The sequence below is a fragment of the Carettochelys insculpta genome, chromosome 5 (assembly GCF_033958435.1).
Source record: "Carettochelys insculpta isolate YL-2023 chromosome 5, ASM3395843v1, whole genome shotgun sequence".
NCBI classification, from domain to species: domain Eukaryota; kingdom Metazoa; phylum Chordata; order Testudines; family Carettochelyidae; genus Carettochelys; species Carettochelys insculpta.
In genome coordinates this window covers 21,585,046-21,599,864 of record NC_134141.1, presented here as the reverse complement: position 1 = coordinate 21,599,864, position 14,819 = coordinate 21,585,046, and the positions used below count along the sequence as shown (strand labels likewise).

Below are 14,819 nucleotides of genomic sequence, written 5' to 3'. Positions count from 1 at the left end.
GGGGAGAGTTGCCTGGGAGGAGAACCCCAGGAAGGTATGTGGGGGACTCCAGGGGTGCCCCAAAGGGGGAGCAGTGCTTGGGGGAATGTCTCAAAGGGAGGACCCCCTGCACCCCCACAGGCACCAACACTCATTCCACACCAGCATCTTGGGGGGTTAGGGGGGTCCCAGGTGCCAGCACGACATCACGGGCCGCAAGGACTAATGCAGCCACCTTACTAAGCTGAGAACTCACCAGCTGCTCCCGCTGTTTGGCTCAGGGCCTCTGAACATTCGGACTGATCTAGCAGTGACCGGGGTGGGGAGGGAGACATTCCCCTGGTGACAGCAGTGACGGAGGCCACAGGGGAGGCAGCAGAGGGCTGGGGAGGCAGCAGAAGGTAGGGGAGCCAATTGCACTGAGTGTTACAGAATGGCAGGCCCCGCACTGTATGTTTCATAGAGCTTGACTGCTCCCCAGCCAGGGGACATCAACCCTCCCTTGGCTGTGGCCACAGACAACAGGCGTTTTTCAGCTAACCCTAAGCTGCAGTGATGAGAGAGGGCTGGGGTTGTCCTCTCTCTTGGGAGCAGCCTGCATCCTGAACCCCTCACCTCAGCCCAACCTCAAAACAATTACTTAAATGAAGAAAAACAAAACTTATTTGAGATAAGGACCCAAGAAATGCTGGGTAAATCTTAAATACAAGAAGGGCCATTGTAAACGTCACCATGCGGCAGTGTTCCCTCCACGTTTTTTCATCCATTGGCAAAATAAATTCTGTTACGTGCACCAAGGCACACACAAATGTGCACTGCATATAGAAACACATGCTGCTCTGCTAATCTGCTGGGCGGCACCTGAATCTCTCTTGGGCAGTCATCCAAGTGCTCCACTTACAGGAAACTCTGCTGCCCAGTCTCTCAAGACAGGCATGTAAAAGGGCCCACTGCAATGTTCAGGACTATCACCAGTAATTCGGAGTAGACCTTCTTACGCCCAGCCCGAGGACTCAGCCCCCTTCTGACTCCTGTCCATCTCCCCTGCCAGGCAAGACAAAGGTTCCCCAGGGGGCACCCCCGTCCCTCAAAGACTTCAGCTCATGCCATTTTCCCATACGCACAAGGACCGCCAGTGAGATCACTGATCTCATCCGCCACTGAGATCTGCTCCCTTTTATCCCTCCTGCACTGGCCTCAAGTAGCAACATGTGAAAACAGTGTCATTTTTTCTGAATATTAATCCTTCTCAGTATAAATGTTAATGACCTAACTGCCCCCATGCTGTGAGGAAGGCAAAATAACCCACCAGACCAACAAGGAGTCCTGTGGCACCTTATAGACTAACAGGTACTTTGGAGCATAAGCTTCCGTGGGCAAAGACCTGCTTCATCAGATACATGAGTGCGGGCGGGGGAGGGTTTTCCCACAGGAGTAATTAAAGAATGGTGTCCCAGTAAAAGGGAGGGCCAGAGCTCACAAGGTGTATCCAGTCAGGGTTGAAATGGCCCATTATCAACCGTACACATCAAGAGAGGAGAAAAAACAAGTCAGATCAGTCAGGGGGATATGGCCCATTACCAGATTCTAATGTGGAGGTGTGAACTTCCATCGCAGAGAAACTGCTTTTGTAAGGGGCCAGCCATTCCTGGTCTCTGTTTAATCCCTGGTTGATGGAGTCAAATTTGCAACTGAATTGCAGCTCAGAGACTTCTCTCTCCATTTTATTTTTGAAATTTTTTTGTTGTAGGAGTGCTACTTTTAAACGTGCTACTGAGTGTCCAGGAAGACTGAACTGTTTTCCTACAGGTTTGTGTATGTTGCTGATGTCTGATTTATGTCCATTTACTCTTTTACATAGAGACTGTCCTACCAGACCAAGTTTTAGTTTGATCTATTGCAAAAAATTCCTCTCTGATCACCAGACAGGCAATTAATCAGACCTCAAAGCTATACGAAGGGGAGTGAAGGCAAGGTAACCAACCCGAGGCCGAAGTAAGTTTAAATAGGCCAGAGGGAAGGGACAGCAAAATCCAATCAATTAGATTGTTCCCATACCTGCAGCTAGTGGGAAGGTGGCAGACCAGAGCAGCACAACAGCCCCTATCCCAGCCCTACAAACTCCCTCACTCTGGCTGCATCTACACTAAAGCCGCGTCTACACATGCCGGCTACTTCAAAGTAGCGGCGCCAACTTCGAAATAGTGCCCGTCATGGCTACACGTGGCAGGCGCTATTTTGAAGTTGACATCGACGTAAGGCAGCGAGACGTCGAAGTCGCTATCCCCATCAGGAGATGGGAATAGCACCCTACTTCGACATTCAACATCGAAATAGGGAACGTGTAGTAGTTGCGTGTCCCGCAACATCGAAATAGCGGGGTCCGCCATGGCGGCCATCAGCTGAGGGGTTGAGAGATGCTCTCTCCAGCCCCTGAGCTCGATGGTGGCCACGTGCAGCGGCCCCTTAAAGGTCCCCGCCCCCTGCCTTCCTGTGCAGGAAGCTGAGAGAGCATGCAGGCGACAGCCCAGCCACGCGGACAGCCTGCACGCTCCTCTGCAGCCACAACAACCCGCCAGCGCTGGGATGGCCGCCCCCAGCCCCCTAAGCGCCCCCAGGGCACCCCCCCCCAAGGGGAGCCAGGGCTCCCAGACCAGCAGCCAGGCTGGGAAGCGGCAGCGGGGCCCCTCCTGGACGGAGGCCGAGCTTCGGGACCTGCTGGGGCTCTGGAGTGAGGAGGAGATGCTCCAGGTAATGGGGAGCAAGAGGCGGAACGCAGATGCGTTCGCTCGGCTGGCCGAGGGCCTGGCTGCCCGGGGTCACCCTGCCCGCACTCCGGATCATGTCCACAGTAAAGTGAAGGAGCTGCGGCAGGGTTACGCCCAGGCCCGGGATGCGGCCGGCCGATCTGGGGCCGCCCCCATCACTTGCCCCTTTTACAAGGAGCTCAGGGCCATCGTGGGCCCCCAGCACACCTCCTCCCCTCCAGCCACTCTTTATACCTCGGCCGACGAGCCCCAGCAGGCCCCAGAAGCGGAGTCCGCCCCGGAGGCAAGCCCTGCACCCCGGGGGCCCCCCCAGGAGCCCACCCCGGGGCACCGGAGGAGGAGGAGGAGGGGGAGTCCTCCTCCAGCAACGGGGGGCTCCAAATAATCCTGCCATCCTGGAGCTCCAGCAGGGCATCCGCCCACCGGGTGTCCCCTGACCGTGGGAGCGGACCATCAGGTATCTACCCCCCCGGTGCACACCCCCCGGGTTGAGGGGCGGGGGTAATAGATATGACCAGGGCCCTCCACGTGCCCAGATGACCATGGCCCCAAGGACAGCAGTGGCATGTCCCTCACAGGAGTACATCAGCCCCTGCCCCCCTAGCAGGACAGTGCCATGCCCCATCCCTGGGGATGGGGGGAGCGGAACCTAGGGTACCCCGGGGGGAGGGGGCGGGACACCCATCATCATCAGCAGCAGCATCTCCCGGGGACGGGGATGGGGAACCTGCAGCAGAGGGGTGGGAGGACAAGGGCCACGGCTCAGGGCCCACACTAACGGCTGTCTCCACTCTTCTTCCCCCGCTGTGTTCCGCAGCTGCACCATCGGAAGGACCGGAGAGCGCTGGCGAGGTGTCAGTGGTCCCGGAGAGCCCACCAGGGCCATCACTCCAGGCCAGCCCCTCGGCGCAGCACCCACTGGCCCCAGGGTGGGGACGATGGTGGAGCCAGCACCACCACCGGATGGCGACGGACCCCCAGCTGCTGGCCATCCTTCGTCAGCAGCTGGAGGTCTCCGAGCAGCGTCTGCGGGTGGAGGAGCGGCGCCTCCAGCTCCAAGAGCGGGCGCTGGCCTGGCGCCAGGAGGCATGGGGGGCCTTTATGCGCACTTTTGAGCGCATAGCGGACTACCTGGCCCCCCATGCCGCGCCGGCCGCCGCTCTGCCCACTCCACCCGCCGCTCCACCCGCTGCTCCAACCGCCATCGCACCACCGTCCACCACCGAGGGCCCATCCACCGAGGGGGACCTGGGGCCAGCTGACAGCCGCCGGCCTTATCTCCCGGTCCGCCCGGCCCCCAGCCAGCCCCGGCGTGGGCTGCGGCCGAGGCACGGGTCGCAGCCACCCACCCCCACCGCTGGACATTAGGGGGTGTGGGGCCCAGGATGTGCCCCCCCACCTATCTTTTGTAAATAGTTTGTATTAGACCCCTGTTCTGTTATGTTATGATGATACCTGCCCCCCTCATGTAAATAGTTCTCCCCTTCCTTGTCTTCCCCTTTTTTTCCTTTCATCTTATAATACGTATATATATAATATTTATTTTGGCTGTACATAGTTATAATATAAGAAGAAAAGTTCAAGATATATATTCTAGTTTCACAACAAACATGTCTGTTTTTATTTACAAGAAAAGTGGGGGGGGTGCTCTTGGGTGCTCTGTGGTGTGGGCGTAGGGGCAGGGAGTGCTGTGGAGGATGGAGGGGGTGCAGTGGGGGGCCTGCCAGTGTTCACCCTGCGGCCTTGTCGAACTGGGTCCGCAGGGCCTCCCGGACCCGGGTCCCTTCGGGGTCCACCTGGCAAATGGGGACAGCGGGTGGCGGCACATCGGCCCTGCCAGCCTCCACAGCCCAGCCCTGAAAGAAGGCCTCCCCCTTGCTCTCCACCAGGTTGTGGAGTGCGCTGCACGTGCCCACAATCTGGGGGATGTTGGTGGGGCCCGCATCAAGGTGGGTGAGGAGACACCTCCAGCGCCCTTTGAGGCGCCCAAATGTGCGCTCCACCACCTGGCGCGCGTAGTTCAGGTGCAGGTTGAAGCGCTCCTGGCTGGCTGACAGGTGGCCCATGTACGGGTGCATGAGCCAGGGCCAGAGGGGGTATGCCGCGTCTGTGATGACGCAGAGGGGCATGGTGATGTCCCCCACAGGGATCTCCCACTGGGGGATGTAGGTCCCTGCCTCCAGCCGGCGGCACAGACCCAAGTTCCAGAATACCCGGGCGTCGTGGGTGCTGCCAGGCCAGCCCACATAAATGTCCAGGAAACGGCCCCAGCTGTCCACCAAGGCCTGGAGGACCACAGATTGTTAGCCCTTCCTGTTTAGGTAGCGTCCTCCACTGTGCTCCGGGGCGTGGATGGGGATGTGGGTCCCATTCAGAGCCCCGAAGCAATTGGGGAAGCCCAGGGTGGCAAAGCCCACGATGGCGGCATCCGGATCCCCAAGCCTCACAAGCCTGTGGAGGAGCAGGGCATTGGTGGCGCGGACGACCTGCAGGGGAAGCACATGGGAGAGCACCAGTGAGGGGTGTGCAGGGTGTGTGTGGCTCTCCCCTGCCAGGGCCCCCCTCCACACCCCTCCCCCCGTGGGTCCTCTTACCTCCATGAGGACAGCCCCGACGGTGGCCTTGCCGACGTCAAACTGCTGGCCCACGGATCAGTAGCTGTCTGGAGTGGCCAGCTTCCAGACAGCGATGCCAACCTGTTTCTCCACAGTGAGGGCATGCCGCATGAAGGTGTCCTGGTGCCTCAGTGCGGGGGTGAGCCACTGGCAAAGCTCCAGAAATGTCTGCCAGCTCATGCGAAAGTTCCTGAGCCAGCGGTCGTCGTCCCACTCTCTGAGCACCAGCCGCTCCCACCAGTCGGTGCTGGTGGGTAGCTCCACAGCCGGCGGTGTATGAGGCGGGGGAGGGGGAGGGGTGCTGCAGGGTTGGGGGTTGCGTCCTCCTCCCCTGCGGGCAGCTCCTCTGTGGCAAGGATGTGCTCAGCTGCCTCCTGCATGGCATGGTGCAGGGCGAGCACTGCTCCTACAGGGGCGGCTGGGTGGACCTCTGGCTGCTGCTGCTGCTGGGGGTCCATGACTGCGTCGCTCGAGGTGTGCGTGCCTATGGCTCTGCAGACCGCGTGCTGTGCAGGCTGAGTGTGTCTGGGAGGGGCCCTTTAAGGGAGCGGCTAGCTGTTGCCCTGGAAGCGCTAGTCTGCCCTGTGACCCTGTCTGCAGCTGTTCCTGGCACCCTTATTTTGATGTGTGCTATTTTGGCATGTAGACGTTCCCTCGCAACGCCTATTTCGATGTGGTGCTGCCCAACGTCGACGTTAAACATCGACGGCACCAGCCCTGGAGGACGTGTAGACGTTATTCATCGAAATAACTACATCGACATAAGCTATTTCGATGTAGCATACACGTGTAGACGTAGCCTAACAAGTTATTTCAAAAGATTTTTCAAAAGAATGGGGCTCTTTCAAAAGAGCCCATGGAGCATCTATACACCAAAAGCATTCTTTCGAAAGTAAATCGAAAGAATGTGGAGCTCCTTTTGAAATCCCTCTTCCTTTCCTGTTTCAGGAAGAGCACCCCCTTTTGAAAGCTTCTTGCGAAAGAAAGGGTGCGTAAATACTCCACAGGGTCCTTTTTTTCAAACCAACAGTCTTCATTTTCGATCCCTCCCCATTCTTTCAAAAGAGTGGGGACTGTGTGGACACTCTCTTTTGAACGATCAGATCACTCTTTTGGTCCACTTTTTTGTGTGTGTACACACCCTTTGAAAGAAGCTCTTTAGGAAGAGCTTCTTTCGGAAGATCTCTGTCATGGAGATGTAACCTCTGGCTCTGCCATCCACAGCTTCTCTTAACCCCTTCAAAACTCTTTCTCCACTGAGTGGTGGGGAGGGGCAACCTGTGTCTCCAATCAAGAAGCGACAAGTTATAATTTTGAGTCTTCGGAAGAACATCTCAACTCAACTCTAAACTCCCTAACATAGACACACAGGTTCAAGAAACTGATCAAAGAATAACAGAATATCACAATATGTGTTGTCTAGGTGTTTTCAAGCTTTATGTAAGGGACAACAGAGGAAGCCGAATACATTTAGCACTTGGAAAGTGGCTACAGTATAGATCAGGGTGTGACCACATACACTGAGGTAACCAATTCTAATAACATCAAAACAAAAGAGCAGTCCAGTAGCACTTTAAAGACTAACAAAATAATTTATTAGGTGATGAGCTTTTGTGGGACAGACCTACTTTTTCAGATCATAGCCATACCAGAACAGACTCAATATTTAAGGCACAGAGAACCAAAAATAGTAATCAAAGTTGACAAATCAGAAAAATATTATCAAGGTGAGCAAATCAAAGAGTAGGGGGGCAGAAGGAGGCAGGGGGAGTGAAGAATTAGATAAAGCCAAGTATGCATTAGAGCCCCTATAATGACCTAGAAAATTCCCATCCCAGTTCACACCACATGTTCATGTGTCAAATTTGAATATAAATGAGAGTTCAGCAGCCTCTCTCTCCAAACTGTTGTGAAAATTCCTCTTCAGTAGGATGCAAACTTTCAGGTCATTAACAGAACGGCCCACTCCATTAAAGGCTGACTGACAGGTTTGTGAATCAGGAGTGTTTTTATGTCTGTTTTATGCCCATTAATTCTTTGTCTAAGAGAGTTTGAAGTTTGTCCAATATACAAAGCATCTGGGCATTCTTGGCACATGATGGCATATATGATGTTAGTTGAAGCACATGAGAATGTGCCTGTGATTCTGTGAATAACCTGGTCAGGTCCAGTGATGTTATCTCCAGAATAGATACGTGGACAAAGTTGGCAAAGGGCCTTGTTGCAAGGAAAAGTTCCAGGACTGGTGTTCCTGCGGTATTGACTGTGGTTGTTGAGGAGAATCCTCGTAAGGTTGTGAGGTGGCCTGATCGGTACCACATGCTACTGGAAACCCACTGATCGCTGTACTTACCTACACGCTTCTAGCTTCCATCCTGCACACGTGACTAGATCCATTGTTTACAGTCAAGCCCTTAGGTCCAATTGCATTTGCTCTGATCCTACTGACGGAGATCAAAAACTACAAGATCTTCACCAAATATTCATAAACCTGAATTACCCACCAGGAGAAATAAAAAAACAAATCGACAGGGCCAGACGAATACCCAGAGACGAGCTACTCCAAGATAAGCCCAAAAAAGCCAAGAACAGAACACCACTGGTCACTACCTACAGCCCCCAACTCAAACCAGTGCAATGCATTATTAAAGACCTACAACCTATCCTTAATCAGGATGCCACACTCCAGAAGGCCCTAGGTGACAGGCCTGTTCTCTCCTACAGACAACCTCCCAACAGCCACAGTTTCTCACCAACAGCCACAGTCTATACCGCAGAAACACCAGTCCTTGTACTTTTCTTTGCAACAAGGCCCGCTGCCAGCTTTGCCCACATATTTGTTTTGGAGATACCATCACTGGACCTAACCATAGTATATAGATTAGCACGGCTTTCTCTCTGTTACTATTCTAATAACAAAATGATAGATATTTTACAATTCACAGAACCTTACCAAAATTAAATTGCAAAGTAAAGTGTTCTAAACAACTCTGGGAAAGAACCTATTAGTCAGTAATGATATCTGCTGACGAATATCTCCTTAATGAAAATCATACAAATGAAAACCAAGTAGCGTGCACAGGTGCAAAAAGTACCCAAAAAGTTACTTGTGTAAAAGTACAGCCGCTTGGAGGGAGATGTACTTAAGTACAAGTCACTGGTGTCCCTCTGGAAAACTACTTGAGAAAAAGTACACACACAAGTGCATGCGTGCCACATCTAGATTGTACTCAGGTATCCAGAAGTAAAAGCAGCTGCACTTCTACTTAAGTAACTTTTTAGGTACTTTTTCTACCTCTGGTAGTGCGTAAGTACTAAAGAGGTTCAAGTGATCAACTCCTGATGTTCCTGTTGCTGCTCTACGATTACAGTACACTAGAACTGGAAGGGACCCCAAGAGGTTATCAAGGCAGTCCCCTGCCCTCATGGCAGGACCAAGTGCCATCATCACCGTTAGATATTGATCTAACCTGTTCTTAAGTATCTCCAATGATGGAGATTCTACAGACACCCAAGGAAATTTGTTCCAGTGTTTAACCACCCTGAGAGTTTGGAAGTTTTTCCTAATGTCTAACCTAAGCCTCCATTGCTGCCCATTGTTTCTGGTCTTACCATCAGAGGCTAAGGAGAACAATTTTTCTCCCTCCTCCTTGTAACATCCTTTTAGGTACATGAAAGCTGTGATCATATCCCCTCTCAGCCTTCTCTTTTCCACGTCATGAAAGTCAAGTTGCTTTAATTCCCATAATGTGTCTGTAAGCATGTCAGGAAATCAAAACAAGATAATGAAAGATTGATATGGTTAGGAACAGAAAGTCAGGAGACAGAAAATGAGGTGCTAACTAGACAAAGGGGAGAAAAGATTTAAGAACAAAGCAATGGGACTTTAAGAGAAACAATTTTACATGGCAATTAAAAAAAGACAGAAACAAACAAATGAATAAACAGAGAAATGGACACAGACAATGACACTGCCAGAGCAATTTTTGACAGAAGCATCCGAAAGGACCAGAGAAGAACCAAGCCTTTTTTCAATGACATAGCACTATTATGACTTTAAACAGTCACAAAGTTGCCTGAGACACATTTTTCTATTTTTCTGGCCTTTGTGACAAAAAGGTAAGATACAACTGAGCGATATGTTGATGTACCACCAATGTCTTTCACCACATTAAATAGGATATAGCCAGAGCATCTCTAAATGTAATTTTTATGCCTTTCAGAATATATGCATTATTCATTAGTAAACACTGGAAATAAGCTTAAAGTGCTTGTGGTGGATGCTTGGCTGTAAGACCCTGTGTGGAACCCAGGATACAGCTGAGACTTAGGTTTATTATTTCGGTTTGTTTGTTATGAATAAAGAAAAGCCCAGGAAGAGGCATGAACAATTGGCCAAGCAACCGTGTGCACAGTCTATGCCTGCTTGCTGTGCTGAATAGGGTGAAAGTTTGTCCATTCATGGAGCCACTGTTTATTATTCTAGAAAATAAATGGACTATTTTGGCCCTAGTATAAGATATTTTAATGTTATTTGCATGGTGGTAGTGCATAGGGTTCCCAAGTCAGGTACTTCTTGATCAAAACACAGAACAGGTCCTGCACAAGTATTTTTGCAGGGGTGTGTGTTTCTTTTGTAAATCTGGACCACAATTTTTTTAAGTTTAAATAAGTTCAAAATAGTTGTGCAATGAGTGTGCATAAGAGAGGTTAATGAAATATTTGAGTGGAAACACTGACTGATAAAATGATTGTGTTACGACATACTAAACATTTAGGTTTTGGTTACACTAGCGAATTTTGTCGACAAAACCAAATGTCCCCGCACAAAATGTGTTTTTTCAACAGTCTGTTGACAAAACTCAGCACTTTTGGCAGCAGCATTCTGCCTCTCAGCCATAAGGCATAACACTGCTGTTGACAGATTCTTTTGACAAAAAGGCTGTGTGGACACTCTGAGGAACTTTCTCGCAACAGACAGGGCATCCAGAACAATGGGCAGCCCTACCAGCTGTGCTTCTGGTGCCTGTTTTGTCAAGACAGCAGCCAGGCAGTCTGGCCACTCTGTCAACAGAGCTGAGCGCTCTTCTGATTGGCTTTTGTGTGTGGCCAAGCCCTGTGGACAGATGTTTTGTTGGGAAATCTCTTCCGACAGTAACTTCTGTCGACAGAGTGCTGTAGTGTAACCACAGCTTTAGAGGGCAAAAAAGGATTTATAAAAATCATCTTCTGGGATTTTGCTTAATATTGTAAGTGAAAAACTATATTACAAAATATTCGAGTCTTTGTCTTCAGAGTTTTTCCGTTAAGGCTATATGTAAGCTAGTAGTAATGAAATAGATTTTAGGCAACATCAAATTTTTCTTCATGAGAGTAAGTTCACAGCAGTGTCTAGACATCTTCATAGCTACCTCCCTTTCCTGCTGCTAGCAGCCAAGGATATGCTGGGAAATGTAGTCCATTCCCTGCTCCAGGGCCAGGTCTCTAGACAGGGAGCTGGCCAAGGAACTACAGCTCCCCAGGTGCTTGGGGTTCCCCCATTGTTCCCTGTGGGCTCCCCCAGCACAGCACAGCAGGGAGGAAGTGCAAGAAACCTGACATGGGGGAGTGTGTTTGCACGCTTCGCACTGCCTCACCACCAAGTACAGGTCTGCAGAAAGATGTTTCCTGTCTCAAAAGAGCTTACAAATATGTACCATCAGCCTTTTGGTGTCTAATCTTCCCTTGGTTTTCTGAATTCCACAGCTGGTGAAAAAGAGTTGCTTTCACCCTGCAACATTCCCTCCCCTCAATTGATTCCTGATCCAGAACTGCACGTGCCTGAAGTCCGAGACAGAAAGGACATGCCACGGTCATTCATCTTCCTAGCACTGCCACTCATCTGTTGGTTCTAGGGATGGGAAAACTAATTTCCCTGCCATCTCCTCTAATACTCTTTTCTTGCACAACAAGAAGTCTTGTGGCCCCTTATAGACTAACAGATATTTTGGAGCATAAGCTTTCGTAGGCAAAGACCCGCTTCATCAGATGTATGAGTGGGGGGTGGTTTCAGAGGGGTACTTAAAGAGTGGGGTCCCAGTAAGAGGGAGGGCCAGAGTTGACAAGGTCTATTCAGTAAGGCGGAAATGGCCCAGTATCAACAGCACCTATCAAAAGAGGAACAAACAAGTCAGATCAGACAGGGGGATGTGAGCCTTTGTCAGAGTCTAATGGGGGAGATGATAGCACCCAGAGCAGAGAAACTGCCTTTGTAAGCTGTGAGCCACTCCCAGTCTCTGTTTAATCCATGGTTAATGGAGTCAAATTTGCAAATAAATTGCAGCTCAGAGGTTTCTCTCTCCATTTCTCACATCCCCCGTTTTTTCCTCTTTTGATAAGTACTGTTGATACTGGGCCATTTCCACCTTGCTGAATAGACCTTGTCAGCTCTGGCCCTTCCTCTTACTGGGACCCCACTCTTTAAGTACCCCTCTGAAACCACCACCCCCCACTCATGTATCTGATGAAGCTGGTCTTTGCTCACGAAAGGTTATGCTCCAAAATATCTGTTAGTCTATAAGGTGCCACAAGACTTCTTGTTGTTCTCGAAGCTACAGACTAACATGGCTACCTCTCTGATACTTGTCACTCTTTTCTTGTGGTATCACTTAAGGCCAGACCCTATCTCCAGCTTGTACAATGCATTATCAGCAAACCTGTAAAATGGAACTAGCCACAATGAGTGAACCACACCAGAACTCTGTGTCTTCCATTGGCTAGCAAATCCACTTCAGCAGGCTGGTCCTAATTCTTAAAATCTTTATATGAGCTAGGATCAGATTAACTTAGTGCTCCTCTCCCCTATGGAGAAGCTCCAGGACACTGTACTCGGAAGGAATGCGAAAATGATAGCAGTGTAGGATTGTTCTGAGACAAGAGACCAGGAATGTTTAATTTTAGGTGTTAAACTAAGGAACACTTGATTTAAAGAAATCAAAATGTGACCCAATCTGGCCTCCTCCAGAGCCAAGTGCAAAATCTATCTTTCTGTCTATGCACAATAAGAAAAACTAAAAAAAAAGAACACAAAGGGTTTATAAAAGAGGAGAAAGGGAAGAAAACTCCAGTCCAGGATATTAGGAAACATAATCTCCCCTTTCAACACACATTTTGGTTTCCTTAATTTATATTTCTTTGTCGTCTCCCATTAGAAGCATTCCACGCTTCACAGGTATATTGGCTAATCAATGCTAGGGGAAACTCTCATTATTAAACCTTCATATTGGATTTGAACTACTTTAAACGTTTTATGTGTGTTGATTTTAGTTAATTAAATGCCCTTGGACACATTCGTAATTATATAAAACTTGGTTGTCGAAATTAATATCTCTCTGATGAAAGCTGAATGCAAAATAGGCAATCACAGATAAAAGCAAAGAAGAAAGCAAGGAGAGACTCTTGATGCTCTTTTCCCAATTTCCTTCAGTTCTCACCAGAACAGGATGCTTGTTCCAGATGCAGCAAATCATTTTAGTGCCATTCCCCACAGACTATCCTGTTATTTGCCAAACTTCTCCTTTTTATTTATTTTCACTCAGCTGGATTTTGATCTCATTCACATTCCTGGTGCACTAGAATATCTCCATTGACTTTAAGTAAGCAGCTCTATTTTCACTATGCACTGCCATTGTTATGGCTTAGACAGAACTGGTCCCATGGAGTAGGTCTACACAGCAAAGTTATTTCAAAATAACAGCTGTTATTTCAAAATAACTATCCTAGCATTTACACAACACAACCACTATTTTGAAATAATCTGAAATAGGAGTTAGCTTATTTCAAAACTGGTAAACCTCATTCTATGAGGAATCATGCCTATTTGGAAATAGCTATTTCTAAATTGGTGATGTTAAGGCAGGGAATAGAGCTTATTTTGAAAAAAGCAATAGTGCATCCAATGGCTCTATTTCAAAATAGGCTTTATGGGTGTAGATGCTGTATTTTGAAAAAGCTAAGTGCCATTTCGAAATGCATTTTTGGTTGTAGCAGCATTATTTCGAAATAAGATATTCCAGAATAGCTCTTCTGGAAGGCCGTGGTTACACTACACCCCGCCTTTCAGAAGGGCCATGCTAATGAGCCACTTCAGCAGATGCTAATGGGGCACTGCCATGAATATGTAGCACCTCATTAGCATAATGAGGTGCCGCTCATGTTTCAAAAGTGCTGCTTTCAAAATGCATGCTGCCTGTGTAAACAGGTGCCTTTCAAAAGGACCCCCCCAAACTTTGAAAGCCCCTACTTCCCAAAACCAAATGGGAATAAGGGGCTTTCAAAGTCCAGGGGGTTCCTTTCGAAAGTCCCCTATCTATATGGGCAGCATGCGTTTCAAAAGCAGTACTTTTGAAACATGAGCAGCACCTCATTATACTAATGAGGTGCTGCATATTCATGACAGTGCCTCATTAGCATCTGCCAAAGTGGCTCATTAGCATGCCCCTTCCAAAAGGCAGGGACTAGTGTAGCCACAGCAGAATAGCTTAATTTGAAATACGGCTGCTGTGTAGACAAACCCTTAGGCTGTGTCTACACAGCCCCCTCCCTTCCAGAAGGGGCATGGTAATGCAAAGGAGAACATTTAAATGAGGAGCAGATTTAAATATCTCACACCTCATTTGCATAGTCCTGCGAGATTTCGCTTCCAGAAAAGCTCCTTCTACACACTACAAAAATGTGTAGATGGGGCCCTTCCACAAAGAATGCCCCCCTCCTTCCCACTTCCAAAAGCCCCCATATTCCTCAAACGTTTCAGGAATAAGTGGGCTTTCGGAAACAGGGGTTCCTTCCAAAGGAACCCATCTAGTTGTCTCCGTATCTTTTCAAAGGGGCTCTTCCAGAAGCAAAATCCTGTGGGACTATGCAATCAGCGCCTCATTTGAATAGTCCCTGTTGATCGTTACCATGCCCCTTCTGGAAGAGAGGGGGCTGTGTAGATGCAGCCTTAGAGAAATAATCACTAATGAGACTGATTGTTTTCTTTCCCTGTTATTTATTTATTTATTGGTATTAACAAGTGATGTGAATATTTGTTGTCCACCTGTGGTATGAGAAAAAGTAATTAGGAATAGGATCCCAGGCCTACATGCAGATTTTTCAATTAAATTGGGCTATATAATAATCCCAAATCTAGGCAACTTAAAATACCTGTCAGATATAGATCAAATGAATACACAGGCACTAATTAATCCTTGTGAAATTCCAATTTTCAGCTGAAATACATCAGGATGACTGATACGCTGAGCCAAATTCAGAGTTGACATCCATGTGATATGAGTAAGGCTGAGTGGAACACTCATGAGAATGGATGGAAAGTATGGGTTCTAGGAGTGGGCACATGGAGAGGTGTAAGATAAAGCAGTTCTTCCCCTGACCTGCTTCTCCTATGTTCTTCTGTTACACTTATATGCCTTCTTGGTTT

General features: G+C 48.9%; 1 protein-coding gene across 1 annotated transcript in view; it reads right to left on the bottom strand.

Annotated features, from left to right (window-relative positions):
- Positions 1 to 14,819, bottom strand: part of PRUNE2 (prune homolog 2 with BCH domain) — a 207,672-nt gene that overhangs the window by 180,919 nt on the left and 11,934 nt on the right. The window lies entirely within an intron of this gene.